This window comes from Ambystoma mexicanum, chromosome 5p (assembly GCF_040938575.1).
Source record: "Ambystoma mexicanum isolate Mex_15411 chromosome 5p, UKY_AmexF1_1, whole genome shotgun sequence".
Taxonomy (NCBI): domain Eukaryota; kingdom Metazoa; phylum Chordata; class Amphibia; order Caudata; family Ambystomatidae; genus Ambystoma; species Ambystoma mexicanum.
In genome coordinates this window covers 289,603,513-289,630,400 of record NC_090930.1, presented here as the reverse complement: position 1 = coordinate 289,630,400, position 26,888 = coordinate 289,603,513, and positions in this window count along the sequence as shown.

Below are 26,888 nucleotides of genomic sequence, written 5' to 3'. Positions count from 1 at the left end.
CACTGTAATATCAGTCCTTGGTTACATACATTGCCTGCCATCTCATCAGCCTTCCCATGTCAACTGTGCCGCACTCCTGCGTTGCACACATGTTTAGGCTCTGACAATCTGTGTGGCTCACAGGCCTCAGCCTGTTCAATGGCCAATGACTCTGTCCAACTCTTGTTGTGTCTTCTTCTAACGTGGGCGGCCTCCGGAGTTCCCATCATGTGTCCTGCCCACTGTCCCAGCATCATTTGCAGTGTTGTCATTTGAATCACATGAAGCTGTTGATGCCAGTCAACACTGCCTGTCAATACACAGGTGTATGGTCAGCCTTTTGATACCATGATAGGCATCCCTGCTTTGATACTGGGGTGGAGGGGTGCTTGGCTTCTGGACATGGTACACATTGAATGCACAATGCACGTGATGTCTGATTTTGACATTGCACTGCCTTCACATTTCCTGGCACACACCATGTAGTGCTTGTACATGTAGGTAGTGAGTGGCGTACACATTTTCTGCACTGCATAGACCCACTTCCATGGAAACTGCCACCTTTCAACAGGTCTGATCACAGAAGCTATTCAAAGTAGATCCAGCATGCATGCCAGGTCATATGTTGTGTGTCACATGTCTGCCTGATGCCTTTGCTGTCGGTGTGTGTGTGTGTCGTGTGCTTCTGACATGTGTATTGACCTTTCCCCTCTATTTTTCAGGTGATGACGCAATGGAGGCAGAGGATGGTGTTGTCATGCCAGACACAGGGTTGGTAACGCCACATCAACCCGGCACTAGTGGGGGTCGTGGGGTGGTAGGCCATGAAACCCCCTAAGTGCTGCAGTCCATTTTGTCTCTGGCTGCCTATGAGTCCAGCCTTGATGACGACTCTGACGTCCATGTTGAGTTGGATGACCATCAAGTCCATGTGTCAGGGGTGAGTGATTCTGATGTGGACACTCCTCTGTCTGCGACACCTGCACTGAGGGATCAGACAATCTTGGTTCCTCCGCCCGTGGTGGATCGGGACGCAGGGTCACCCTCCACACCAGTCACTGATGTGCCTGGGACATCACGTCGACGGGGGCATGTAGTCGTGCAGCCGCAGGCGGTGCCAACACAGCGAGGACCCCCGGTCCTTGGGTCCCGCAGGGGTCAAGCCCGGCAACGCGGTCGCCGCGCGCAACCGCTGTATACTGAGTGGGAGCAAGACATGACTGCCAATTCCGAACGGCAGGGGGCAGCAATGGAGAACATCGCTGAGAGCATGGAACGTGTGGCCCGATCTGTGCTCCCCCCTGCTAGGAAGGTGCTTCTCCAGCAGCAGGCGGCACGGTCCACGGCCCGCTCGCTCAGGCTGGGCATGGCGGCCTCAGACAGGGCACGCCAGGCTGAAATGTCGTCTCTGCGTCAAGCAATTGCTGCTCACGCAGAGGCGCACATGGATGCCTTGAGGGAGGAGTATGCTTCCCTCAGATCCACTCTGGGTGTCCTTATGATGTCCCAGAGGCAGCGGGCAGAGGAGAGGTTTGCACAGCTTGAGTGTACCATCTCGGCTGAGCTACAGGCTTGCCGGGAGGTGCAGCGGTTGTCCAGCCAGGCCTTGCAGGAGGAACTCCGTGTTACACGTGCTACCTTGCAAGAGGAAGCACGTGTATCACGGGAGGTTCTGCATGCAGACCTACGTCACATCGCCACACAGAACCAGGCTCACCCGTCCGGCAGACTTGCTGCCGACGAGGGGCAAGCTGCGGCTAGGCGTGGCCAGGCTACTGTGCCACGTCCTCCTTTCCAGGATGAGCCAGACTCGGACGACCATCTATCTCCCACATAGGTCGTGCTGTGCAGGCGTTGAGCCCATGGAGGTTTTTTTTTTGGCTCAGCATCATCGCATGTGGATGTTGAGCAGCACCCTGTACCTCCCCCCTCCTGGGTGCCTCCCCTCCCCCCCGGGTCGTATGTGGCCATTTTTGATTTTTCTTCTAGTTTAGTTAGTTAAGTTTCTGTTTGATAGTTAGTTTAAATAGGTAATGTAGGTTTTCCATAGTTAGTGTAATTAGTTAATAGTTGATTTAGTTTAAAATTGCTAGTCTATTGTGCTTTCATGTGACGGTGCGGTGCTTTGTGGCTTTTGAAGGCATCCACTGTCTGTTCCAGCTGGGCCCTTCATGGTTGTCTTGTGTATGTGTTTGCTGCTTGGGTTCCTTGACTCACATATGCCACTCCTGCCTCCCTTATCCATGGGCTCGCAAGGATGGTTCGGTGTTACAGCATTTTACACAAGGGCATTGGACTGTCATATCTGTGGCATGTCTGTTGCTGTGTGACTTGTGTTGACACCCCTAGTGGGGATGATTTAGGTGTCATTGTCCACTGTTCAGCTTTTGCTAGATGGGGTGTATCATGATTAATGTGGACATTGATTGCTATGCATTGTGTAGTATGTTTCATTTCTTTCCTGTACATGTGCTTGTTGCAATTCATGCTGTAGATAGTGTTCCACACTTTGTAGGTGAAAGACGGACTGATGGTGTGATTTGTGATTCGACTCTCTGACATGGTCAAGTAATGAGATGCCTGATGAGACACACACAGATGACTTTGAAGCATTAATCATGTGTTACATGCCCTTTCTGCAGGGGGGTGAGCCTCCAGAGCACCTTTGCCAGCAGACATGTCCCATTGGACGACGGAATTCTGGACCCGTTTGTTGGTGCCCACATGCACATGTGTGCAGAAGCAGAGGCACAGTGATTGCAGACCCACATCCTAGTACTGGTGACATGTTCCAAGGAACTCCAGGCAAGGTGAGCATCACAGGGGGGCCACGACACAGCAAAGCTTGCACCAGGCGAGTTGCACATGCAGGCTTAGTCACAGCACTGAGGGTGAGCTTAGACGAATATTGGTGTTGAAGCACACAATGCAGCTCAGATGTGTTTGTGGACTGATGGCTGCTGATAGTAGGGTTGTCTGGGACACATGCAGGGGCAGTGGCACATACCCTCCGGTACACCAAGGTCCATTGAGCCACTTGTATCAACCATGTAGCCTTCCGAGACATGGAAAGGGGCAGCTCACAGGGACATGCAGCAAGGGACATACTCGGGTGCAGTGCATGTCTTTTCCACATACTTCATGATAAATGCACTGCCAACTTTGTTTCGGTCATGGTGGTACACAACTTGCTCTGTAGATATGGCTTGCAATATGGGTCTGTCTGCTTACCCAGGGAACATTGCATGTTGTGTGAATTGTAACACATTGGTGTTCCATTTGCCACGCACCCAGCAGCGGCTGCCTTACTGCATTGACTGTGTATGACCCGTCACAGGGGTGATGTTATATATGGGTACGAAGCATCAACCACAGATCGTCTGTTTGTAGAGTAGTCTGTTGCTATGGGGCATGTTTGGTGTTGTGTTTTTGTGCAATTGGCACGTACAGGTTGTTCACTGTGTCTCTCTTTGCAGCATTGCAGTGCTCCTGTAACCGGACCTGAGAGTGCGCAGGCAGGAGGCAAGCACTCAAAACCAGAGCTAAGTGTCTTGTTGTTTTTCTTACAAACTGCTCTGCATAGGCTTGCTGGGGAGTGTACTGATGCATGGATGTATGTGTGGTTCAATTTGGTATGTTATTTTCTCCCAATCACCCGTGATCCTATGCAATTTTGAAACCTGTACCCTCTACCCGGTGTTCCTGCTTCCCGTGCCTATCCAAGCAACGTTCCCTGACCCTCTTTCCCCACTGGGGTTGCGGATGCCTGTGTAAGCCCCGAACTTGCAGGCGCCAAAACCCTAGAGGGGGTGGTTGGTTCGTACCACTCCTGAGCCTGGACTACAGAAGGCCATGTCAATGATGTCCAAGTCTGTTTGGATTGTGTATATGTTCATGCAGGTTGTACATTTTCGTGCATTCCCTAGTTTCATGTGTCATTCCACCTCCCCTCTCCTGCCACTCATTCCAGTCATCCAGTGTGTCAACACCTGTCCCGACTGCATATCCCTGAACCTCCTTCCCCACCAGGGTCTCAGGGGCCTGTGTGAGTTTGACCTTGCAGGCACCCGGGACATGGTGGGGGTGGTTGTTTCGTGGCACTCCCGCGCCTGTACAGGGGACCTCTGACAGTACACATCCATTCATGGTGCATCATCCTATGTCATGTACCACACATGTCTCACATCCTGTCGTGACATTGTTTTGCTGTGCTACCTTGGTTGTTGCATCATTGTGGTAGTACTTGGCCTTTGTGAGGTACTGCTACGTCAAGTCATCTACTGGAGGGTGTTTGGGTTCGTTTTTATGCCTTGGATTTTGTGTTTCGGAAATGAGTGTGTATTCTGAGGGTTCAGGCATCTTTTTACACACAAGGTGGGAGATGGTGACGAAGGGTAAAGGTGATCCTGTGGCCAGGTGGAATTGAGGTTTGGGGGCTCCATGACCCAGGTGCAGTTGTTCAGTGGGTCATGGTCATTTGTGAGGGAGGGGGGGGGTTGTTGTTGATTGTTGCCTTGCCCTGCAGTGTGATGGGAACTCTGACATAGTAATGGTGGTATCCAATGTACATGTTGTGTTCTGCTGATCAATGCCTGTTCATGTGTTGTGTTTTCCTTTCAGGTGCGAGGGGATAGTTGTGGTTTGACATGCTGGGGTGTACACATGGTGGATGTTCACATGTGATGTGTAGGGAACACTGATGGTCACTTGAGTGCACATGCATATGTGGAGTGCATGTCCTTGCAGAACCACACACTTGCACTCTGATGCACTACATGTACTCCCACCCTTGCATATACACATGTACACTGTTTGCCTTCTGGTGCCCACTGTGTCCCGGCAGCACATGTTCTGTGACCGATCATGGATCCAGTACATGCCTGATTTGATGTTTGACGTGGTCTGTCACTTAGATGTGATGCTCAGGGTGTGCATCACACACAATGGCTGTTCACTGTGCTGTGCGCTGAGCAGTGTGATGCAGGAGTAGGACACTGCACACATGAGCTGCAGTGTTGATTTTGAAATGCATGATGTGCATGTAGACAGGCATTCATTGTGATGTTACGTCTACGACTGTTGTAATGCATTTTGAAATTACTTATTTTGGGTGGGAGGTTGTTGGTCTGTCATTTCATCTGATTCCGGGTCAGGCAGCAGTGTCCGATGCCACTGTGCATTTAGGACATGGCAATGTGTACCTTATCGTTACTGCATTGGTGTATGGGTATTGCGTGCCACGACATGTTGATGTTTGGGAGGGTTTGTGTGACATGACAGTGATGGCCATGGCCTGGTTTGCAGGTGTGTGTGATGCACACCTTGCATGGCCGTGTCATCCGCTTCTCAGAGCAACTAGCTGGGGGTAGATTTCTCTCCGCAGCAGGGCCCTCCCCCTGGAACAGACTTCCGGCCTGACTTGAACTTGAGGGGAATCATATCCAGTTCTGGAAGCACCTCATGTCCTTCCTCTTTGCTTCTGCTTACTGTCTGCCTCTCCCTTGCAGAATTCTCCACTGGAACTGCACAGGAGCTGCAACTGGGCCACTCTCACCGACCTTGGTCCCTGGCCCAGCCACTCTCCACTTGCACTGCCTCCCTGGCAACCCCTGCACTGCAGTACTGTCTCTCTATCCCTACAGCCCTCCCTTCCCAGCACTTGACTGCACTCACCTTTGTAGTTGCCACCAGGTGACCTATGTATTATTTTTTCGGGCTACTTCCCCTGTACTGGACTCCCCCCCACCCTTCCCCTTGCACTTTTCCCATTCCCCCTACCCCTGCACTTGCACGATCCCAATGACACCTGGCCTAGTAGTACCGTTCTCTGTGTTCCCTTGTTCCCCCCTCCCTGCCTCATTGCGCCTTGGAATACTTGTTTATGGCCCATATCATGTCATATGTCATATGTGTGCCTTTTGGTCACACAGGATAGCTTGTGTTTAAGTAGCTAGGGATGCAGACGATGTGGCACTTCCATGGCAACTATCTCAGGGTGGTAAGGTTGTGACAGTTGACTGTCTCTTTGTCATCATCGATTGTCACCTGGTATGTGCCAGGCCTGTGTGCACTCCGCAGGGGTGGGAGTTTAGGTGAAAAATGTGGCCACAAGCTGGGTCCGGGCTTCCTCGCCACGTGCCCTGTCCCCTCCCATGGGCAGCGCCTGTGGTTGGGGATGTGGGGGCACCACCATGTCCACCGGGACGCCCTGCCGTGTTGCAACATTGTGCAGGACACATGCTGCCACAATGATCCTGCACACTACTGGTGGTGCATAGAGTAGTTGCCCACCAGAGCGGTCAAGGGAGCGGAAACGTGACTTGAGCACTCCGAATGTGCGCTCCACTATGCCCCTGGTTGCAATATGGGCGGTGTTGTATCTTACCTGGGGTGGTGTGGTGGGGTTCCAGATTGGCGTCATCATGTGGTTGCTCAGAGGGTAGGCACTGTCCCCTGGGGAGATGATAATAGTTGAGATAATTAGGGTTTGGATATTTGTCTGTGTGTGACTTGCATGCATGTGCAAGGGCATTTGTACTGACCTAGGAGCCGTGTGTCGCCATGCTGCCCAGCTTCCAGGGCCCGGCTCAGGGCGGACATTCTGTATATGAAACTGTCATGGGTGGAGCCAGGGTAGTTTGCATAGACAGAGTTGATGATTCCCTTTGCATCACATACCACCTGTACATTGATGGAATGCCAGTGCTTGCGGTTTTGGTAGATGTGCTCAATGGCCCTAGGTGGACGTAGGGCCACATGGGTGCAATCTATGGCACCGAGCACTTTGGGGAAGTGTGCCACCCTGAAAAAATCCAGGACAACGGCCTGCCTTTCTGCGGGTGTTCTGGGCATGTATATGTGCCTGCGGACTGAGGGGCGCGCTGTCATGATTGGCAGTACCTGGTGTAGGCAGCGTGACTGCGTGGCCTGTGAGACCCCCCCCACTATGGCAGTGGTCCGCTGAAATGACCCAGTGGCCAAAAAATGCAGGACATTGAGCACCTTCTCCAAGGGGCTCAATGCTTGGGAGCAAAGGGTGGGGGATGTGAGGTCATCTTCACACTCCCTGACCAGGTCTAGGATGATATGGGGTGGAAACCTATACCTGCCATAGACCTGGTCGTCAGGCATCCCAAAAAGGCTTGTCCGTGTTGCAAAAATGCGTGCCCTGGCTATTCTCCTCCTCCTGCGGTGTCCCACGATCAGTGCAGCGACAAATGGGGCATTCATCGTAGCTGTATATACGCGTTTGTTGTTTGCGCGCACTTTTATGCTGTGCGCGGGGACGCTTCCGCCTGCCTTCGTGTGGCAGACGCGTTGACGCCTGTGCACGTCTTTTGCCGTGCGCGTGTTTCCCGTGTTCGGATACGGTCCGAGTGTCATCGCGTGTGATCGGAGGGGAGTGTGCGTACACGCAAGTGGCCTGGGTACGTGTGTTCCGGGGTGCCGGGAACTTTCACACGCGATTGGTGGAAATCCACGTGTGTTCTGTCATCACGCGCAATGAGGGAAACACCTGCGCGCGTCACGTCACTTACGCGCATAGGCCCTTTCCTCATATTACACGCGGACGTGCAGTTTCCACGCGCGCTTATGCGCATGGCCCTTTCCTCGTATTACACGCGGACGTGCATGTGTGTTGGGGATTGTGAGGACCTGGTGGAGGCTGCCCATGGTGGCTGGGGGGTGGGGGTGATAGGGGACATGAGTGGGGGCCTGGTGGGGGCTGGCCATGGTGGCTGGGGGGTGGGGGTGGTGGGAGACATGGGTGGGGGCCTGGTGGAGGCTGCCCCTGCACTGCTGGGGGGTGGGGGTGGTGTGAGGCATGGGTGTGGGCCTGGTGGATGCTGCCCCTGGTGGCTGGGGGGTGGGGGTGCTGGGAGACATGAGTTGGACATGGGTGGGGGCCTGCTGGCAGGTGCCCCACAGTGCTGGGGGGTGGGGGTGGTGGGGAACATGAGTTGGACATGGGTGGGGGCCTGCTGGCAGGTGCCCCACAGTGCTGGGGGGGGTACATGAGTTGGACATGGGTGGGGGCCTGCTGGCAGGTGCCCCTGGTGACTGGGGGGTGGGGGTGCTGGGAGACATGGGTGGGGGCCTGGTGGAGGCTGCCCCTTGTGACTGGGGGGGTGGGGGTGCTGGGAGACATGGGTGGGGGCCTGGTGGAGGCTGCCCCTGGTGACTGGGGGGGTGGGGGTGCTGGGAGACATGGGTGGGGGCCTGCTGGCAGGTGCCCCGCAATGCTGGGGGTGGGGGTGCAAGGGGACATGAGTTGGTGATCATTGGTGCAAGGAGACATGTGCCTTTGCTGGGGGGCATGCCCATGTTGGGTGGGCTGCCTGCGGGACATGACCAGGGATGCAGGGTAGTCCCCTGTGGTGTGGGCTGCCTGCAGGGGCCGTGGAGGGTGTACAGGGAACACATGGGAGGACCCACACTGGCAAATCACATGTAGGACTCCCCGGCACTCCTGAAATACACGTACCCTGCTGAAATCGCGTGTAAAACTTCGTGCGCACCCCTGTAATACCCGCACGCAGCCCAATCGCGTGTGAAACTTTGCGCGCACCCCTAATACCCGCACACAGCACAATCACGTGTGGAACTTCCCGCGCACCCCTGAAATACACGCGCCCAGGCCAATCGCGTGTGGAACTTCCCACGCACCCCTGAAATACACGCGCCCAGGCCAATCGCGTGTGGAACTTCCCACGCACCCCTGAAATACATGCGCCCAGGCCAATCGCGTGTGGTACTTCCCGCGCACCCCTGAAATACACGCGCCCAGGCCAATCGCGTGTGGAACTTCCCGCGCACCCCTGGAATACACGCGCCCAGGCCAATCGCGTGTGGAACTTCCCGCGCACCCCTGAAATACACGCGCCCAGGCCAATCGCGTGTGGAACTTCCCACGCACCCCTGAAATACTCGCGCCCAGGCCAATCGCGTGTGGAACTTCAAACGCACCCCTGAAATACACGCGCCCAGGCCAATCGCGTGTGGTACTTCCCGCGCACCCCTGAAATACACGCGCCCAGGCCAATCGCGTGTGGAACTTCCCGCGCACCCCTGGAATACACACGCCCAGGCCAATCGTGTGTGGAACTTCCCGCGCACCCCTGGAATACACGCGCCCAGGCCAATCGCGTGTGGAACTTCCCGCGCACCCCTGAAATACACGCGCCCAGGCCAATCGCGTGTGGAACTTCCCGCGCACCCCTGAAATACACGCGGCCAGGCCAATCGCGTGTGGAACTTCTCACGCACCCCTGAAATACACGTAGCCCGCTCCCCAAGGCCCGATCGCGTGAGAAACTTCACGCGAACCCCTCAAATACACGTAGCCCGCTCCCCCAGGCCCGATCGCGTGAGAAACTTCACGCGAACCCCTGAAATACACGTAGCCCGCTCCCCCAGGCCCGATCGCGTGAAAAAGTTCACGCGAACCCCTGAAATACACGTAGCACGCTCCCCCAGGCCCGATCGCGTGAGAAACTTCACGCGAACCCCTAAAATACACGTAGCCCACTCCCCCAGGCCCGATCGCATGAAAAAGTTCCCGCGAACCCCTGAAATACACGTAGCATGCTCCCCCAGGCCCGATCGCGTGAAAAAGTTCACGCGAACCCCTGAAATACACGTAGCCCGCTCCCCCAGGCCCGATCGCGTGAGAAAGTTCACGCGAACCCCTGAAATACACGTAGCCCGCTCCCCCAGGACCGATCGCGTGAGAAACTTCACGTGAACCCCTGAAATACACGTAGCCTGCTTGCCGTGCTGGTACAGGGTTAGCGCAGCCCTTTGCGCTGGATTGGGGATTTTGATGGCTTTTCCCTGCGCGGAAGGCGTTCTTGGGGGCGTAACTGGCGCTGCTGCAAGGTCGCTGCGCCACTGTGCGCAACGGCTGGTTTTGGTGGCTGGAATCCATGAATACGCTGTGCGCGGAAATGGGTTTTGGCGCACGCGGCTGGCGCAGGGATTCGCACGCGCACACTGTGCGCCAGCCGCGTGCGCCACTTGTGCGCTGAATTCTATGAATTAGCCCCTTAATCTTAGCCTGGGATGTGGTGCTCAATAGGAATGCTTTTTCTTTCATTTCAATGAATTCAATTGAGCCGGTACCCGACCCTTCCCACAAACCCTTTTACAATTACCCCGGGTCACAATGGACCATGAACCAGGCTGGTTGGTGAAAATACAATATTTATTTATTTTTAAAATTCACAAAAATCACACAAAATGTAATATTGGGCAGCAATCACCAATGGGGTGATAATGACAATGGAAATTGAAGCAATTCACTTGGTTAACCTTCTAGTAGAACATATCCAAAGCACAAGTGAATAGGAACACTTTTTGAATTAGTATAGATAGCACCCAAGGTAAGGTTTTCCCCTGCAATGTTCCCACAACCCACCAATAATTGAATTCTGAGTTGATAGAAAGAAGCAGCAGGTAGGTGGTCAGGGATAAGAAGCAGCAAACAGAATCTTCCCTCACAAAATAAGAGGCAAACACCATTTGCAAAGGCCTAAAATGACAATCGGATTTTAAAAAATAACTAATTATATGTGTGTTAAACAATGATATACATATGTTTTATCACAGTATTAGGGATGTTAACTCACTATCAACCATCAAGCAGGGTATCACAAAAGCATACAGATCATAAAACAGATTGAAATTGAAAACCCAGTGGAGCTGAATTCACACATGGAAAAGTTGCATTTTTTCTGGTTTTCAGTTTTAAATGCAAAAACGTTTTTTTCAAAAAACGGGTGAAAAACACTGAATCGGAGTGCAGTTTTTGGTCAGGGGAGGCACGGCACAGGGACCAAATAGAAGTGAAAGGAGGAATATAGATGGTGAATTGAGAGAGATTTGTAAGGTAGAATGAGGTTCGTTTTTAAGGAAATAGAGCAGTTCAATAGAGAAAATTAGTTTTAAAAATGAAAGGCAAATTTTACTTAAACTAAATTATTTAAACTATATTGTTAAAGAAATCCACGGTACGTTCAAAGATTGATTTGCGAGGTCAACCTTTTCCTGCCGTATTCTGATCTATGTGGGAATTCATTTAAATTACTCCAAATATTACTATTGAGTTAAAAGACGAGATGTAGGAAATAATTGCACTAACACTAGGAAACAAGAACAGGGTGCACAGAAAATTGGAACTGTATACAAGTTATCATGGTATGAATAGGGTTGCTTAGAGAGTGGAACAAAGACAAAAGTCAAGATGGGGTAGACTATGTGTTATGGGATGGGGAATACTCACAGTCCGCTCTTAGATTTGGGATTAGGAATAGTCAACTGGGTTCTGGACTCCAGGGCTCGGGTCACCAGGTAGTGACGGACTCTCCTAGCAGAACAACAGCTGGGCCTGTCTGGTCACTGGATAATCAGGACAGCTGGATGGCAGGGTTGCAGCGGACATGCAGTTAGTGGGCAAAAAGCCAGTCTGGTTTCAGGATGCTTCCCAAGAGACCACCACAGCTTTTCCATCTGGTCCTTGGGATTTTTGTAGTGGAATCTCTGGACTGAGGCCTTGCTGGGATGGACAGCAATGCTTTGGCCTTGCAGTGGAGTCTGGAATCAGCTATGCTTTGGCTTTGCAGTGGGATCTGGAATCTGGCAAGTTGAATGTGGAAGATAAGGAACGCAGGCGCAGGAAATTCAGGAAAGAGTCTGTCTAGAGTTTTATCAGCCACTGTTTTTATAGAGCATGGTGACATCATAGAATTATATGGCAGGGCTGATTCCCAGTTTGATTGAAGGTTTATGGGCGCTTCAACTTCACAGGTTGATGTCCCGGAACTTCCATTGTAAGAGGCCGTAGCCCAGACGAAAGTCTGCCAAGGTAGCAATTATCATTTGTGTGTTCTAGCATCTACTCTGAGGGGCCTTCTGTTGCTGGCAACCCCCAAGCAGAATCTTTTTTGGGGCTGATTTCCCCCAATGCAACCAATGCAATTTAATTCCTTATTTATTTATTTTTTGTTAGAAATCAGAACAAAGCCTATTGAATAAGCTCTCCCATTTCTGTTTCACAGCACAAAACACCTTCACATGGCTAGATAAGGGCGGGCCTTATCCAACATAAACCTTTAAACAAGTATTTTTCTTAGTTTGCAAAAGTACATTTTAAATGTGTGGTGACTACATTGTCCTTGCAAATTCGATTTTTCTCTTCCATCTGAATTCCCACATTGTTTTGTAGCCATAGTTAGCTTCTGGTATGCAGCAATGGGTTAACACACAGATACACTGAAATTGACATAGGCCCAGAGAGCCAGGGACTTTTTGCCACATTTTGTAGCCAAAAAGTAAAGTGTTTCCCGTGCAGCTGAAGTAAAGCTTCTTTTGATTTCTTCAGATCTGAACAACAGCCCGTCATTCAGCAATACTGCTCTTGCCTGCTGGAGCACAATGTGAAGGTGGATAAGCATGGCAAGGTCTCATTAATAAAAGTATTGTGATCAGGAACAGAGAAAAATGAGCATCAAAGCGGCATCATTTTTAAATGTAAACATTTCCCTTTTTCAATGGGAACTTTGGGCTTGCAGCAAAGCAGCGCTGCTTTTTCACTCCCCTTCTTTTGTACATGTAAGAACACACTGGTGGGCTTTCTCAGTGTGCCCCCTTGTTCCATCCTGCCCAATATGTGCTTGGCAAGATGGTGCAGCCATCTTTTTGTAGCTGAAAAAACTGTTTTGGTGTGAGGCAATGGTGCTCATAGGAGTCAGCGCAGCCATTTTGCTAATTCTGCTGAGGTGCAGCTTGGTTATGGAAGGGAGTACAACTGAGTGGGTAAATATATCCCACAAGTTCATATTATTAACTCACATCTGGCATGTAGATATTAGTTTCTGGTTGCTTGGACCAATGGTTGCATACATATATTAAAGAGCAAGACTAAAGGTATACCCTTGAGTAAGACTACATACAACTCTTTTCTTAGGGTATTTGATTGATGCAATACTGATTTTTCCATGCTTGGGAAAAAATGATTGGATACATTCTAAAGAATACTCCAAGACATAGGTCTACTCTCTTAGCTAATCGGACATTACATCATAAAGTACCTCCAAGAACCAAATCCTCCATAGACACATTTCTCTTGAACTACAAAGCCTAAAAAAATCACAGCCCACCCCTCTACTTCAAGCATACAAGAATTCCTTTGCTGCTATCAATTTGGTGGACTCTGCCAAATGCTCCTACTTCTCAAGCCTACTGTAATCCCTTTGCAAACACCCCTTAAAAATGACATCTGCACTTCAAGTTTTACTCACACCTCCCAACCCAATATCCATTGTCTCCTCCCTCTCAGCTAATTACTTTGCTCACTACTTTCCTGTGAAATGCATGACAGTCTCACAGCCCTCTTCTCACCCTTCACCAGCCTCCTTCTGTACACCTCATCTCCCCCTGCACCTTCTACTCTCAACTACTACTCCCTTACCTCTCTGACTGAATTAGCACCCATCTTTCACAGTGCTAATTCATCTTGCAATCCTATCGAGCTGTTTTCTCAACAAAAACACTCACAGACATAGCCTAAATTTCCTGCCCTTATTTCTCTGGAGTCTCTAACATATTTATCTTTTAATCTTCAACTGTCCAATCCCTTTTCAAGCAAATATTTCTGGCCAGTCAAACATGCTGATGAACTACTGCCCAGTTTCCCTCCTTCCCTGATTTTCTAAGGTCCTTCAGTGGGTGTTCATCCACTGGATCAGCAAATGCCTTGAGGATAATCTGCTTTGAGATGCACTCAAATCAGTCTTTCATACTGAACACTCCACTGAGACGGCACTTCTGCAGGTCTCAAACTTTCTCTCTGATGTTCACCACTCCAAAACTATTTTCTATGCCCATCTTTATGCACTTCTCTGCCACTTTCGACACTATCCACCACTTCTCTCCCACCACTCTACCGCTCCTTGTGTTTCACATATCTGATCATGTCTGGATGTTCTCTCTTTTAAAATCTCCTAGAACTTGCCAACCTGACCCCACCACTCTCTCTCTCCATGTCACCCAGGGATCAGTTGTTCGACCTTTGCCCTTCACCCTCTATATCACTGCCCTAGGAAGAATTATCTTGCCCTTTGGCTTTCACTACTACCTCTTTGCTGGCTGCACTCAAATCTGTTTCTGTCTTGCCTCCTTCAACCCATTTTTTTTTATTATTATTGAATATAGTTGAAATTACAACAACTTTTTCAATTTATACATAATAAAATCCAAATTTTCAAAAAGTATGAGCAATAAAACAGACATTATTATACATTTACAAATAGACATCTTCCAAGTAGAAAAGTTTTTACAATAATGGAATAATCACAACCGGATTAACATTTGTGAAGATTAACAATGCAATTCATTTTCATTCCATATTCAAGGCTTTTAAAAAGTTAATGGCGGCAATCCATATGCTTATACATTCAGTTGCAGCTAGAGCAACCCATCTGCTACTGGGATCCATTTGTGCAAAATATGCAAAATGATTAGCAAAATGAGTGCTTCTTAAACTCGAAAGGGACGAACAATCCAGTAATAAGTGTTGCAAAGTTTCAACAACAGCTGCGTTTTGACAAAACCTACACCAATTGAGGTCTGAAGAAATTTGCTTTCTTCTTGATTTAACCTCCCGAGTAGGCCAAATGTTGAATCGCAACTGTAAAATGTCAGATCTAATAGCAGCGGAAGGAGCCAAACACAAGTAGGAAGCGGTGTCTCTATAGCGTTTAAGTCCAAATATTACAGAGTCAAAATCTTTGTAAGTTAAGCACTTTACTCTAGTATCAATCCAGACCATCATATAAACTTTCTTCTTTGCTCGCTCCGGGTGAAATGTGAGAAGATCAAGCGATATATCAGCATTCACCATAATGGAAAGAGCATTTGTGGACCAATGTTTTGGAAATACTTCTGATGAGTCAAGTAAGTAACTAGAAATGGAAGATAATGTAGAGTTGTCTCGTGTGGAAAGCAAGCATTTACGTAGTAAGGCGCATAATCACCAATTATGTAAGGCAGATAATGAGAATAAGCCCAATTCATAGTGCATCAACACCCCGGGAACACACTGTGGTAGATGTAAAGTGGCGCACCAGAATTTAGCTTCTAATAAATTGAGAAAACCGGAGGGAATAATTTGCGTTTCTAAGCCATAAAGAATAGTTGGCACAACATTTTGATTCCAATATATAATGGCTGCTTTAATTGAAAATTTGCCATATTTGGAAACAATTATTCGTGTTTGACAGATCGCTATGGTTAACTTCTGTTTGATCTTATTCAGCTGCGACTCTAATGTAGGGCAACCGTCAAAAATAAGGCCTAAATAGACATAATTTGGAACTATCTTTATGGGAATTCCCTCAATTTGCCATTCTAACAAATGCTTGCGTAGACCTTTAGGGACAAACGTGACAATCTGTGTTTTGGCAGTGTTTACGGCTAATTCATTTTCTTTGAAGTAGCAGCAGAGTGCTGACAAAAGATTGCGTAAGCCACTAGGTGTTTTTGACACTAAAACAAGATCATCCGCATACCATAATGCATTAATTTTGACACCGTTCAATTTAAGTGCATCAGCCATTATTTTACCAAAAATCCAGCGTATATCATTAATAAAAAAGTTAAACAGGGCTGACGCTAAACTTAACCCAATTATCACAGAACACATTACCAATTGTCTCACTGCAGTCAGTGAACAGTTCTAAACTGCCTTATACTGCAATCTTTAAAAATGGCAATCATGTTTCGCCCGGCTTCAAACACCATCCTTTCCATCTCCTCTCTTAGCTCCTTCCTGCCCGACTTTCTTGCTCCCTCACCCACAGCTCATAACCTTAAGGTTCTCTTTAATAGAAACCCTCCAAACCCCCCTCCAACTGCAACATTTCATCAACACCACTACTTCTGATGCTCATATTAACCTTCTCAACATGCATACAATTCATCATTTTCTTTCTCTCCACTCTACATAAACAAATCTCCACCAACTTAACTGCTGCTCAAACCTACTCCTTAGACTTCCTCTACTCCTTCCTCCCTCTAGACAACATCCCTAACTTCATAGCCTGCATGCTACAACCTACCCAGAACTTCCCCCTACTTCTAGCTAACAACACCTAGCTGGTTTGCTGTCCATGCACAACTGCCCCCTTTTCAAGCTTTGTATCTAGTCTACAATGCTACCAATGGTCTTGTTCCTCAGCACATACCAGACTGTATCTCTGTCTATGCACCATCTTAATCCCTACACTTTGGACTCATCCTCACTTTCATATCCCCCTGTCCTTCCTCTCGCTTATGCGCTTTGTCCCAACTCAACCTGCTTAAATGGAACACGGACTGTCACTATAAAAACCATCCCGACTGTACATTTCTTCAAAGCTCGGATTAAACTTCACATACTTGCTAAAGATGGAACTCCATCTGACCACTTCCCTATCCTCCCTATTTGACCCCCACAACTCCTTCCAGTGCAGTGTATTGATGCAATATTTTTTTTTATATATTTGTGCAGTACTCTTTAGGTTGAAGCACTTGACCCTTGGTCAATTTTACCTTTGTACCATCACCTGTTTCTTATATGTATTGTTTGTTCTGTTTTGTCCCTAGTCTATATCCCACTTTGTTCACAACCTCAAACTGACTCTCCTCTTGTTCTCTTTGTGCTATTGTACAGGCACCATTCTGATGGATTTCTACACCATTTGTACATGTATTGTTGTAAAGTAATTTTTGGTTTAAATTGATATCCCTGTTATTCAAATAAATACAAATTCCATTTCAACAGAGGTAAAAAGGTTATCTGTTCTGCACAATGGAAATCTGCATTCTTCTCCATGATTACCAGTCAGATGTTATACCCACAAAGGAAACACAATATCACCTGATAGCAGCCATGAGATTCCCCCTCTGCAGAACTCTGAGACCCGAGGCTCTCCAGATGTTTCAGTCTATGACTCTGTGATCCATCAGTCCTATCCAGCATAATCAATGCTGAAGGGGATTGTAGGGCAACACATATGGAAAGCGACAAGATCCAGATCCATGAATAGGCAGAATCTCTCGGTTATCTGGCTCAATAATCATGGACAAGCATATGGATTTCCATTTGCTGATGTGGGTATCTGTTCACTTCTGTTATAGAGCTTTACTGGAGTGCATCAGGTTTGGTATTGCTTGGGAGGTTTCAATCACCTTTGGGTTGCCTGAGGATTTAGTGAGAAGATGAGTGGTACAGTGATATGGCTGACACACACACCCATACACACAATGAGTCATTAGAGTATATAGAAGACTTCCTGGTTGCATGATTGTGGCCTAGGTTCAACGGCCAGACTGTACGTTTTTAAATGCTTTACCAAGTTCAACCAGGACATCTGTGGGTGTGGTTTTGGGAGGTAAAATACCTCCTACTGTTCATAGACGAGCACTCAAGGTTCCCTATCATCCAAAAAGTGGCAAACACTGCATTTGCCCATGTAGCGGTGACCTTCGATGAGGTACTGAGCGTATGTGCCATCCCCAGGACGATTAAATCTGACAATGGACCTCGCATTCAGTGGTCACGAGTTTGCATCCTTTGCGAAACACGTGGGGTTCACCCATCGCAAGATTACACCTAAGTGGCCACAGGCTAATGGAATGGCCGAGCTGTTTATGGCCTCCATTAAGAACACAATTCAGAGAGCTTACATCAAGTGTGCAGACCCCCATCAAGCATTATACCGGCTACTCAGAGATTACCAGAACACACCCCACGAAGCCACTAACAAGGCACCAGCAGGGCTACTGATGCAATATACGGTCCACACCCGTATCATAAGACATCCAATGGCCCAGCAGGAGGGAGATCCTGACGTCATAAGAAGGGACACCGAGAGGCAAGAGAAGGTGAGGTCAGACACAAATCTGAGGAGAAGGGCAATGCCCAATGACTTCCAAGTGGGCGATGAGGTTCTGGTAGAGCAGGCAACCACCACGAAGACTGACGCCCGGTTTGCACAGAAGCTGCTCAATATTGCAGCCATCAAAGGCTCCATGTTGACGGCCGGGAACGCGGACAGGGAAGTCACAAGGAATAGTTCCCAATTTAAGCAGAGAGGACGAAAGGCCTCCACCACCCAATCCTGATCCTGAACCACAAGAGCCCACAGATGACTTGTGGGTTCCCCGAGGAGAAACCATCACCGGGTGGCAGACCAAGAAGAAATTACAGAAACACCCATGGGCAGAGCGAGGAGCGAAAGGCTCCACCGCACCATCAGAAGACCACCTTGCCTGGTTGAAGAGTGCTGAGATGGATATCAGGACTTTTGCCCGGGGGTGATGTTACGAGACTCTGTCCCTTTGAGAGGCAGAGAGGGAACCCACGTGGGAGGATGACGTGGATGAGAGGAGGAGTAATGGGGGAGAAAGTTAGTACGCTGTTAGCAGTTAAATAAAGCAGACGTTCCAGTCCACTCCGGTGTCGGGTCCTTATTTCATTAGACCATCCAGCCTAACAATTACTTTCGAGTTGTTGCCCTGCGATGAGGCTGTGTTGATGGTTCGGTGTTGCTCACTATGTGACTCTAGTGAAAATGTTCAACACGGTCTCTTCAGTGTCGTTGCTTCATACAAGAGGAGATTGCGCGTTTCAGGATGAGACAGCTCCCTGAAATGTGTTCAATGGTTTGGGAACTTTGTGTATGCTGTTGGGAGGATTATCTTGTTTTAAAGACACTTGCACAAGGGCAAAATGTTTTTACACATGTGCAATTGCGTCTTACGGAAAATGTGCCAAAACATGTTCTCATTTTTTGGGTTCTTCAGACAACCACATCCCATTCCTTGATTCAGAGAGACTCTCTCCTGAACAAGCCTGCAGCACCCTTGTGTGCAACAGCAGCCCCAGGACAAAAAAAAACGTTTATCTATTATCTCCAGCAGGAAGTGGGGATGATGTATTGGCGACACCTCCCTGTGACCTCCACCGTGAACTCCTGCCGCCATTTGCTTGCTTTCCTTCCCAGCATCCCCGGGATCCTCCATTTGCATCTCTAAGCTGCAATCCTTCTTTTGATATGCCACCCACAATATAAACAGCCTATTTCTGTGTCACATCTTTTAAATGCAAACAACTGATCATTTTATAGCAGTGACAAGGGAAAATGCATGGTCCTCGCTGAAATACCAAGGCTGCGCACTGCCCCTGGCACTGGGGATGGATGATGTCGGAAAAATAATTCTATTAATTTACAGCCTTCTGCTCCGTAAAGGAGCTGTATAATATTCGGCATATGTTTAGTCCGCAAGATTGAAGGTTAATCAATAGGGAACTGCAGGCAATGTAAAATAGGTTACATAAAAGTGAGATTGTCAGGCAAAGGAGTGTATATCCACAGCAGGGATTTAACTGTGCTCGAGGTGGCTGACAGTTTTATGTGTGGGGAAGGTTAAAGTGAAGTTAATGGTATGGGTGATCCCTATAACAGGGCAAGCACACTGTGAGACATAATAGCAAGGCATGCACCCTCATGTGTTAGACCAAAGGCGCCAAAATGTGCTAAACCAAAATGGCAAAGGATACATTTCATGGCGATGCATGCAAAGGAATATACTCGCTCTGATAATGGCGCGCTCAGGAGCATGTGGGCGCGTGCCCTGAGTTATAGGTCTAGACACAAAAGGAGGCCCTTGCGCTGTCAGGATAAAATTAAAGGCATCTGTGTTTTATTGCACAAAAATACACTAGACCTATCTGTTAGAGCCGGCCGGAATGGTGGCTCGATAGGATTTATGAATTTATGTGTTGACGTTGTGTGCCGCGTCCCAAGCAAGCTTACCCTTCTTCAGAGCGTCAGAGGAACAGGGTCGGAGGAGGGCTCAGGGTGGAGCGGAGGGAGGATGTACTACATGAAGGTAAAAAGTCTCAGTTTGACAGCTGACACTCAGAGAACTACAAATGAGCATCTGATTTCTGGTGATTGACATGGTGCTTCATGCCAGACTCGTCCTGCTTCTTGGCACATGAACAGATATCAAATCTATGGTGCACGCCATCGTCCTGCTCCCAAGCAAGTACACTAACCCTGTGCCTTGCTTCCATAGGATGAAAAGAACATATATTGTTACTGAACAGTATTAACCCTCGCAGTTGATTTAGCTTAATTATCAAACCCTACAATCATGAAAGGCATATATGGTGTAGCTTCCTGCAGATTCTGACCTGAAGAAGAGCCTTCTAAGGACATAATGTCTCATGTTTATGAATGATACTGATAACGTAGTATTATGTCGGCTGTTCAGTGTTATGAATCAAACTTACACAGAATACATTTTCTTTTATTCTATCAAGAGATTGAAGCTTGTGTTATCTTAGTAGTGTTTTTGCTCCATGGCCAACATCAATCTCTGCATACAAGATGCCACAATTATCAAAGCGTGTTGGCTGCTGTGAGGCAAGTGGTACAAGGCAGAATATAGCATCAAACATACCCAACATAGATTTTCCTCCTACTCAGTCTGGACTTTACATTCTTGATGGATACGCAGGTTTAGGGTTGATGGCCAAAAAAGGAAAAGAAAAAAGGATTGTCAGAAGGCGCTTGGGCTAGGACAATAAAAGAAGGGGGACATGTGACCTTGGTCTGTCATTGCATGTCTGTTAGACATGTTACTGCCCCTACACCATAACAACGATAGGTGTTTGTAGTCATCTTCGGCCCTCAATGTATCAAAGCCCCCCTTTTGTACCCTTGATTGGGAGAACATGTAAGTCTTGCAAGTTGATTTCTTAGCACATGCGACCCAGGAGCATCTATATTCAGGAATACTCTGTGTAAGGGTTTCATCTTTTTAGGATCATCCTCTTTTGCTGAACTGCTCTAGACATGATTAATTTCAAAAGTCAAAGAATGAGCCGGCGTAAAAGGTTTTCTGGTTGAATCTTGAATAGTAGAGAACAGTCCGAGGTCCTTTGCAGCTACTCACCACATCATGATGTCTTTACGTGGGTCTGGACTTTCCGTAGGGCACACCTCTAGCTTGCTGTCATTGTGGATATTGTGCTTCTTCCCCCAACATCAACTTCTTCCGTTCACCCTGCCCCAACTCCAAAAACTCACCGCTTCAGGCGCTTGATACCCCCGGACCTCTGTGCATCTTGGACATGCCGGCTAGGGTCACTTCATGTGTACCATGAGTGGTAAAGATGGAGTACGGCTTTTGTTTGTTATTTGATTTGTTTGGGGGTGTTTGTCATGCGTTCAGGCTATTTTTCAAGGCTTCTTTGTTTCCAGTGGAGAACAATGAATTCACATCTGCCGCCATCTACCTGTGCCTGCAAATATGGAGACAGCTGCTGCCCAATAAGACTTCAGTGTCCTTGTCACAGTAAGCTGACCTGCCGGCAAGGACATTCTATTTTCACAGCTATGCATTAGGTTCAATCTTCTTAATGTGGTGAATGACTACTGTAGAGGTAAGGAGTTATTCCTCAATCTTAAAAATGTCCTATATGTGAATATGCCATTCTAATGACTTTTGCTAACAATCTGGAGATGGAGAGTGGAGGAAACCTGGAAGGGAGTATGCTTCCTATTACTAGCCAAAGCCAAGTCACACTGTGTACATGTGACAAATGACCAGCTCAACAGACCCCCTTAGCCAACATGTCACAAAGATTGACTGACCATTTCACACTTTGAGGGGAAACAATGCAAATGCACCACTGAATTGCCCACCATTTTCAAAATTGCATTACTAAGTATTGATGAAGTTATCTACAGAGTGACATGTTAATCCTTGATATGCAAAAAGTGGGATACTTTAAAACTAATCACTGATACAATTATATTTGAGAAGGTCTTCAAGTCAATCACTCTGTATATAATGGAGCAGCCTTGATGCCATATACTTGCTTATATTTTATGGATGACTTTTAGTTTCATTGTTTATAGTTAAAGGTGACCCACCTGAGAGTGAACCAGGCAGTGGAATATGTAATAATAAAACAGAATAAAATGTCATGATGGTAAAACATGCTGCTTCTGTATGGTGGAGTTTCCAGAAGCTGCCATGCATGACTTTCTCTCGGCACACTACTGCTGCAAGCATATAAAAGTTTTAGAAATCAACAGTATGCAGAGAATGGTCCATGAAGAGCTAGTAACCTATGCAAGAAGTAATATAACGATCAGAAGGGAATTGTGGCTAGGGAAAGGGCTAGGGAAAGGAGAAATGTAAACATGTGAAAACAATAATTGTATTGAGCTGTGGGTTGTGACTAGGAATATAGATTCTGTGGAATGTTCACCATCTAATGGGCATATGAACAGAAACATGTTGAGCATGATAGAGTGTTCTATGTACCCATTATCCAACATTGGTCACTTGACCTGTTACTTGGAAAAGCCATACTACTAAGTGGCATGTTTTAGTCACAGTAGCACTTAAGAGACAAACAATAACTGATGGAATTTGCACAATAGTTTTGAATCTCTAGAAATGATCTTTTAACCTTGTGATTTATATATGTTTGCCCATTTTTGATAATGAAATAGAAACGTTTACAATTCAAGGTTTTTTTTTTTAATACATTCCCGCAAGCCACATAGTAATGGGGTGTTTGTATAAGGGACATGTGACTTTTGATGACAGCAATTTACCTAAACATGCTTGATTTATCTATTTCTGTGGATATATTTTGAGTACCGGGAAGGCTAGGTCTACACACACAATTGTATTGGTGTATCCCAGAGTTCCCTATGTTGTTTCAGGCAAATCAAAGTGTCCAATCAAATGGGCCTGTTTTTTGTATTCCAGTATATTAAAATGCTGCTCATGCTCTAACGATTCTATAAATATGTTGACTTGTATGTTCTCAGAATTATTCATCTAGAATATGGAGTTAAATAAAGCACCTCTTTCTTCCATTTTTATACTTGTGACAATGTATGCTAAACCATTTCTCCTTTTGTTAGTTTAAGATGTAACTTGTATGTGCAAGTTTAAATTAGCACATCAATGCATCATCTTCAATTCCATTCTGAAAATGTCAAATGTTACTCATACACAACACCTATCTTTCTTCCAAGCTGGACACTATATTGATTTAACATTGATGTTTAGAGTCAGGTGCCACCATAATAATGGCTAATTAATTAGATTGAGTAGATGATTCATTATTTGCCAGTTACAATTTCTTAAACACTTGGTTGTAACCTATACCATTTGTATTTATTTAAAGGGAAATTCACATTATATGCCATGTCCTGGGTGAGAAAGTTCTCTATATGTACACACACAGGGATTCATATTTTTCTGCACTAATTATCTAAGATTGTAAAGGCTCAATGATAAAAAAAAAACATTTTTTTTATTTACAGTGTCTTCAGCAAAATATGAGGTTCTGCATTTGCTCACCAAATGAATGATACAAATAATAAAAATGCAATCTGAGAAATGTTCTACAACATGATTGTTGTAGCCAGATTAACGAACAAAGATCACTCTAGCATGCAAAGCCATCCTAATGGAGTTCATCATTCCCTACAAGTAAATATTAAATTTCTTCCATCTATCAAAATTCCCATGTTTGGTCAAGTAAAGGGTCTGAAATTCAGCTTCATTTCTCCTTGCAACACCCTTATATATTTTTATGTCTATATCAATTGTCTGGTATTCTTTTCATTCTGACCACTACTCTAGAGCTGTAATCTACAAAATGTTTTAAATGATTGGTTTACTCAAAGATACCTTTGTAACTCATAAATGCCCTAAATATATGGATTGTTCCAAAATAAATTTCTCCAGTTTAGCAATTAAGACATATCTTCTTCTAAGAAATAATCATTCCTGAAGATCAAGATGTCCTAATGGAATATATTATATTTGTGTGTAACTTCTAATTATTCATGCAAGTGATTGTACTCCAAATTAATAAGTAAGGGTAAAGTGGAAATCCTTCTTTTGCTTATGAACTGAAGGTATTGGGTGAAATATGTTTCCATTTGTATTTATCCTAGTTGAAGAATGTTCATGTATGGGTCGTAGAGGAGATTGCTCTCCGAAATGCAATAAGTAACATTCTCTAAACATGATCAACACCACTGGTTATGATGTTCTTTTATGATATGCCTTTAAATTGCTGCCTTAAAATATCCTTACTGTTTCTTTATTAGAAACTTGACCTTTTCTTTTCCAAACAATTTCTTTTTTTTATATGTGTACATATCCAGTGTGGCGTTGATATTTTCAAATTCAACCTAAGTGGACATGTATTATAGCCCAAACAAAGTACCTGTATGTTTCCAAGTTTTGGAATTACAGCTGTGGCTTTTCAGAATTTGGTTGTAAACTTATAATAATACATTTTGTGTTAATGGTATTTGTCAACTATTTCTAATACAATCAGATATTTGCAGTTTCCCAGTTTTAAGCAAATGTATGAAGTTAAATATGTTTGGTAAACTAATTGCCACATTCATGCCTTTGTGGGCAATTTAACCTCTTCAGGCGATACTACAACACATTGTTGTGCATGTACAGATTGTCAAAATACATTCTCAACAATTGGCTAATATTAATGGTGGAAGTCAGTCTATCCCTGCTATTCTCTTATGCTTAGATGAGTTTTCCTTTAATTAAATTTCTTCAGTCTTTATGCAAACATTTCACTTGTAGTTTTCTACAAGATCGTTCTAAACATAGTATCTGCAACCCATTATAACTAGTCCACTATCAAAAAGGTTAATATTGTGGCTTGCCTTAATTACCTTGCATCTACCCCAGTGATCCTTACCATGTTTTGTTTCACCTCCCACTTCTTGGTTGTTCCGTCCCAATATTTCTACCATTCCCTGGTCTTCCTATATACAGTTTCCCAAGCAATCAATGCACTTCTCAAGTCTTTTTTCAATGTTTAACATTCATTGTAATAAAATTAATTGTCTTACCCTTTTTTCACAGAGGGTTTGGTGAACGATTCACATTTTCCGTAATTTAAATTTGCGAAACTTCACCATCTGCCTTTTGTACAAATATATTTATAGCTCAAATGCATTATTTTGGGGTACATTGTTATTATTTTCAGTAGAATATCAGGTGCCTTAGTTAATGACTTGATCAATGCTGTAGTTTTGTACAGCTACCAATTTACATAGTTTAGCTTAACTGTTTAGTTTTCTTATGTGGACCACTCTTATTTTGTGTATAGTCTATGCATGCATCCTTATTTCAACTGACTTCTTTCAATTAACAGGCTTTCAAGGCATTTCCATGAGTTTCTTAATATAAATGAAATATATTGCTGGACTCTAATTTGTTTTAACTCATGGCCTCCTCACCAACTAAACAGATCCCATGGTTCATGGTCTCTGAACACTGTCCATCTTGCAACAAATCAACTAAAAGAGCAAGGGCCAGGGGCCCAAGCCACCTTTTCCATCTCCCCTTCTTTACTTCCTGTAGTTGTTCCCATTACGTTTCCGCAAAATCATACTATTTTCACATTGATTCTAGCTTGTATTACTGATGTAAACAATCCCATAGCAATTCAGCGTTTGCCGACTACCGCGGTGTGACAAACTGACTTCTGTCCTGCAGGAGTACAAGAATGAGCAAAGGCTCATTTGCCTACTCAGCCCTTACACCTCTACATATCAAGAGTTAACACAATCATAAAAGTAAAACATGCCCAGTTACGAGATATATGTAACTTCTGTGATAATGTGAGCTGAGGGAAGGCTATACTCTCAAGAGGGGGCGAATGTGGATTAGTAGAAACCCAAACAGCGAAGAATAACAGTCCAAAATAATGGAATGTCCAATTAAGGCTCTATACAAATATATTTACTCTAATCAAACATACCATGTACACTATCAACCAACTAGAAAACACTACAAAAAATTCATCTCTGTACAAATAACAGAGAATATGCAAAGATAGCAGATCCAGCACTCTGGGTAATTAGACAGGTTGAATAGGATATGTTCTTGTGTGCAAAAGGGGTACAACTGACCAAACAAGTGTCTAGGGTCCAGATATGGTCCAAGGGGGCAGTTAGTAGTCAATAGTAATGTTTGCAGTTCTTGGAGGTCCGAATCATACTTCTTGGCACTGCTGGATCAGCAATTCAAAGATTGGAAGAGGGCAAAAGGAAGCACCAGAGGGTCCTGTTGTTCAACTGTGTCATGAGGCTCTTGAAACATGGCTCCAAGTAGTTCAACAGCGTAAAACACTAGGCACCCAACTGTCTTAGCACTCAGGGTGCTGTAAGCCCCAAACCAGGGGCTAAGGGATAAGAGGCCTTTTCTTGTACTTCCAAACATGGGGAGACTGGCAGACCACTAGAGGGGTCCTTCGAAACCGTGAGGTCCTGGATACCACTGTAACTGACAAAGAGGCATGTCTTGTTCCAGCAGCAGTTTCCCCCATTGGCCCCTGGGGATGGTAGGGGGACAGAGCATGTCTCTTCCTTGAAACACCTGCCTTCACCTCACAACTGGAGGACTCTGTAATGGACTGCTCTCCCAGCAGTGTACAAACAAAATCCTCAAGGGTTGGAGTCCAAAACCTGAATCAAAGATGATTCAAAGAGATGGTGTGAGACCCCCTCTTTTAAAGCTAGAGGCCCACTGGTGATTGGATTAAATCCAGCCTGCATTAGTGGTCCAATACCTGTTCTGGAAAGAAGTGGACTTTGCCATTCTGACATCACACCCAATGTGCTTTGTTTTAGAGGAAGTGGAGGGGACATGAAGGAGAGAGCATGACAGAGAAAAACAAGATGGTGCAAGCCTTCCCCAACTGTACAGTGCTCTCCTGTCTACACTAACCCTGTCCCCCTCCCTTCAAGCTAGGATCAAACGTTTTAGAAATGCAACAACCAGGTGTG